We start from the raw sequence: 5,272 nt of genomic DNA, 5'->3' as shown, positions 1-5,272 counted from the left end.
CGCCGCCGTCGCTTTTATGAATGAAGTTTTTTTTTGTGAATGGGCTCGGCGCGTGCGGGCGGGCAGCGCCGTGAATGGCGCTCGGCGCGCGGCCGCGGCCCGGCGGCCCCCGGGGGGCGCCTCGCAGCCAATCGCCGCCCGCCGCCGGCTCACGCGCCCTCAGCGCGCGGGGAAAGGGGGGCGGGGGCAGAGGGGGCGCGAGGGACCCTCGGGGTAGTGCCCAAAATCCCCCCAAAATCCCCCCAAAATCCCCCTTCTGCAGCCATTCCTCCTCCGCGGCGGCACAGGCAGAGCCAATAGGCTGGGCCCAGCCGAAGCCGGGGCTGCGATGCCTGCCTGGCTGCCCGGCCGGCCCCAAGGAAAGGGGCAGGCTTGTCCCAGCGCTCCCTGCCCGGCAGCTCAGCTCCAGCCCCGGGGGAACCCCCGCCTCAGCATCGCGGGTACCGCAGGCAGCGAAAGAAGCGAGACGGGTTTATTTTACCCACTGAAAATATATCAGGGCCCCCATTACGGGTCACCTCGGCTTCCCAGGGACCGACACCTGGGGCAGCGTGGCGGAAAGAGAAATTCAGCACCACGGGGGTCGGGCCAGGAGAAGAAAAGCGGCACGAAGGCCTCGCTTCCCTCCATTAGCTGAGGCGTTTTCACTCGCTAGGTTTTCGATGTGGAGTTCACCTTCCTCACGCTCACAGTCAGCTGCTGGTGGATGAGGAGAGGCCGTGCTGCCCATTGCCCTGCCTGTGACAGGCGGAGAAAATGACAGCTTCTCTCTATCACAGACAGAGCTCATCACGTCCTTTCCATGTTTTTACCTCGTGTATGAAAGCTGGTATTAATCCTACAGATGCAATAGTTGCTACAGTAAGGTAGGGAAACAAAGCCAGTCCAGAGTCTTTTAGTGAAATATGGCTCAAAGAGGAAGTGGCTGCTTTGAAACAACCCATTTTGGTGAGGATGGCTCAGACTGCTCACAAACTCAAGCCCAAAGGCAAAACCTGGACCAGTCGCAAGTTACAAAGAATGACTAATTTCTCATGAAGCTTTAATGATGGCTTTGAGCACAAAAGAATAGAAAATTTCAGAAGTGATTAGTAGCACTATTGATTGCACATAAAGCACAGAAACTCTCTTAGCATGAACATTTTTCTTTCATTTCAGCGCCATGCTGGAATATGACATCAACGTGGCTGGAAGGAAAACTGGGATGGAGAGGCCATGGGGCCCACACTGGTGAAGAGGAGGGCCTGGAGGGGAGTGCAAACTGTGCTCCCCATGAAAAAGACAATGAGGACCAGCATTCAGAGAGATGCTGATGCCCCAGGCTTCCAAACTGGGGAAACCTCTCAAATTTGTCTTTCTTTTACTGCCATGAAAAACATGCAAACAGACAAGCTGAATTTCCTCTTCATGCAAGATCAGCCTTACCAAGCTTCCTACCTTTTCTCTGAACACACAGCAAGGGTCTTCTTGCCTTACTGCAGCCCCTTGGCATAGATGTCAGGAAAATATGACTTGGTAACCGGGACACTACCCTGTGCCTTAGGTAAGTTTAGTTCATGGCTGTGGGCTGCTCTGGCCCACAGTGGTTCTCATCTCCTGAGCCTGCCTGCTGATTCTTCCTCGGGAGGTAATTTGAGCCTTCTTTACCTGTGTGAGTGAGAAAATTGGGCAGTTGGGGTCCCTGCTGGGCCTGCAGGAGATGCAATCCCCTCCACATCCCACTGCAGCTAACAAGAGCTGGCAGGTGAAAAGCGGCAGGCTTTAAACTTGTGTGGTGAAAGTGGACATTTTCAAGAAAAAAGAAATAACAGTGCAACAGCCTGTCCTTCACTAATCACCCTTGAGCTGTGTCTTGAGCCCTGCACAGCACCAAGATCTGCTGCCCCATGGCCAAAGCGTTGTTGCCCTCAAGGTGCCATGGGGGGGCTCAGGGTGGCTCCTCAGAGAGGCCAGGGAAGCCAGTACTTTAATCAGCATTTCTCTGCTCATAGGCACCAGCAAGTGTGATCACAGTGTGGGAGGTGAAAAATAGCTGGTGTTTTACTGCAGGTTCTGAGAAAAATGCAATTGTGACAAGCTCTGTTTTCAGCAGTGATCAAGAAATACGCGCTCAAAAGCTGAACCCCCTTGGACAATACTGCAAAGAGCAGCATTGTCCAAGCAATACCAGCCATTGTGGGGAGGGAGAGGAGGGAAAAGAAAAATGCCATGCCTTTATAAATTAAAATGCTTTTTTTTCTCAAGGCTAAAAACAAGATTTCTGTTTAAGATACTGGGAAGTCAGCCTCTAACCAGCACAGAGAACAAAGCTCCTTTAAGCACTGTCGAAACTGAGCCTACAGCCTTGTCTAAAAGGAGCCTGTGTTTCTTGCTCACAGCTCGAGTTCCCTGTTGCTCAACTGTGCTGAGGGCTCCCCACTCTCCCAGCTCCCTGCCCGCCCCTGCTGCTGCCCCAGAAGGACACAGGGAAAATCATTTTGCCCCTCACATGGCTGCTGACAAAGGGCTGTGCCACACGTGTTTTCTCAAGCTATGTGGGAATGCCCTTATGGTGCACAGTTAAGAGCTGAAACCTCCCTCAGTCACTGTTACCCATCACACCCCAATCCTCCATCACAGCCTGGGTACAGCCCCAAACAGTCTCTCAGCCTCAAATACGCTGCATGAGAAACTGCTGTGGGCAGCCCCCAGTCAAGTATTGTCAGAGGGGACAGGAACTTTGACAGATGTAACCACAATGATGGGGCAGCACCAGTACTCAGGAGCAGCTTACCAGCTACAACCACTTCTAAGCTCCGAAAGAGCTGCAGAGAAGGAGGCAAGGCAGCAGCAGCCACGAATCCAGCATCACCAGAGGCAGCCAATCTGGCAGGAAGCAGCAGTGTCAGCCTGGAGCCTCGGGCACCCTTGGGAGTGGCCCCGTTTCAGATTTGGGGCTGGGGGATCACGGAGCAGGCATTTACTGCCAGCACCCCACCCTCTCCCTGCAGTGCAGGGGCCAGGACAGGGGCACACAGCACTCGCTGGGGGCAGGAGAGTTCACAGCGAGTTGGGGACCAGTTGAGAGGAGAGGAGGCAGCTCAGCAGTCTCACACCGGGAGTGTGGGGGCAGCACGGGAGAAAAGCCGTCACCCACCTGCAGAGCACACCCGAAATGCAGCTGCATCTTGCAGGAGCCCCGAGGAAGCCATTATGTGCTGCTTGGCCTTTCTGTTAGAATATGGAGTAAACAAGGGACTTTTTTCCCTTTATAAATAGCAACAGCAGAGTTAACTCGTGCTGAGGTGCACCAAGCTGATCTGCCTTACTTCCTCATTAACATGCCTGGCTGGTCCTAGCAGAAATTAGCAAATTGTTACAGAATGGCAGGAAAATCCCGTGGCAGGTATCAGTGTGGTGGCAGCTACCTTTGGAAAGCCTGGAGCAGCTTATTTCCACTAGAGAAGGTCATACACAGAAACTGTTTTATTTCAATTGAGAGAAATCTGTTTTCCCACATGTTGAATCATTCTCACTGTTTTATCTCCTATCCATTGCTCTGAATGAGGTAAAACCAGAGCATTTGACAACTGCAGCCCCTCCTGCTTTCCAGGAGAGTCAGAGGGGGTTTGCTTGGGCTTAAACACAAGGATCAGAGCTACTGGGTTTGAGGTGGACAAAGGCAGGGCCCTGGATACAAAAATCAGACTGAAAATTAAACTATCAGACAAAAATTTAGACTATTAGTGCTTTTCTCCTATTCTAGCTAATCCCAAGGTAACATTTGCTGCGGGTGTGCAGTGTGCTGCAGCCTCCCGAATCTCCAGGGAAAGCCAAGGACAAACACAGCTCCCCACAGGTAACTGTGGGACGTGCCCTTTATTTCATGCCCATTTCCCTTCGCAGAAGAACAAGTCTGCTATCAGTGTTACATGATGATTAAATTCCTCATTACTCACTAAGGCTTACCCCTGGAAAACACCACAGGAGAGAGCGGGGCGTTCTCACGGTGCCCAGACAGAGCCCCACGCATCCGCCTCGTGTGGGAGCTCCCGTGGAAAACTCCTTTAACAGCTCAGAGCACACTGGGGCTGCAGCTGGGGCCAGGCAGCACCTTCCAGCTTAGCTGCCCCAGCATCTGCTAACTCATGAAAGACCCCCTAAGGTAAACAGCCTGCAGCTGCACGGGTGGGTTGGTTTTGCCCAGCAGCACTTTAAAAAAACCCACATCGATAAACAAACACACGAAACTAATAAAGCACTGTGCTTATTCACAATGATCCTAAAAATCTAGAAGCAAGTCTCCAAGGAGCTGTCATTTTTGCTTAATGCAGTTTGACTGATTGGGGTCTTTCCACACATTGTGGACACAGATTCAGAAAATTCCAGCGCTGTCCCTATAAACCTGGTACTGGAGAGCCCAGGCTGCTATGGGAGCGCAGGCAAGGCTAGTGCTGCCTGAAGGAATTTAGCAGGAGCAATTCTTTTCTTGTGGTGCTTTTTTTGGTATGTGCAGAACTGCAAAGTACCATTTAAAAACTCACCAGGGGCAAGGAAATTTGCTCAACCTTAGTGTTTCTTAAGTGGTGAAGAAATTAAGAGGAAGAAAAAAAATTCAGTTTGTAAAGGTATGAGGGTAACTAATTTTTTGTCATTTCCATAGCACAGGTTGCACTGTGCCACCCACTTTTTTTTTGTACTTTCCAAAACTCATATCAGGTTGAGAATACAGAGGCTGGACCCACATAGGAAGAATAATTCTGACTGCAAGTCACAGAACGTCCAAAGTGAGGTTTGTTACAGAAGCACTTCCACCAGAATACAACTGCAATAGCAGAACTGAAGCATGAAGTTATGGTACATAAATAGAAACTTCAGAATTACAGGACAAAACTTTATCCTTTTTGAATTGCTACAAATATTTTCACATGTGGGAGTTGCAAAACCAGTTAATGACACTGTACAGGTCACTGTTACTGCCACAGAGGCATGAGGAGTTAAAGAGGGGACAACATACAGAGAACCTCATGTTACTTTCCAAAGGTGACTTCATGCATCACTCCAACAATAAGGGCAAGAACTGAAATTCTCATCCAGTAGAGTATAAGATAAGTTCCAGCACATTTGGATAATGTGCTTATCCTTGCTCATTTCCTCTTAAGTAAAACATTATTTCCAACTCAGTACTTTGGACCTGCTCCAATCCCAGGGTCTCTGAAAAAGGGTGGGTTTTTCTATCTAATATTTTTCTGGTCAGTGACATAAGGGGTGACACCAGAGGGCTGGGACCCAT

The sequence above is a fragment of the Poecile atricapillus genome, chromosome 11 (genome assembly GCF_030490865.1).
Source record: "Poecile atricapillus isolate bPoeAtr1 chromosome 11, bPoeAtr1.hap1, whole genome shotgun sequence".
NCBI lineage: Eukaryota > Metazoa > Chordata > Aves > Passeriformes > Paridae > Poecile > Poecile atricapillus.
The sequence above is the reverse complement of the archived record's forward strand: the minus strand, read 5'-3'. Positions refer to the sequence as shown.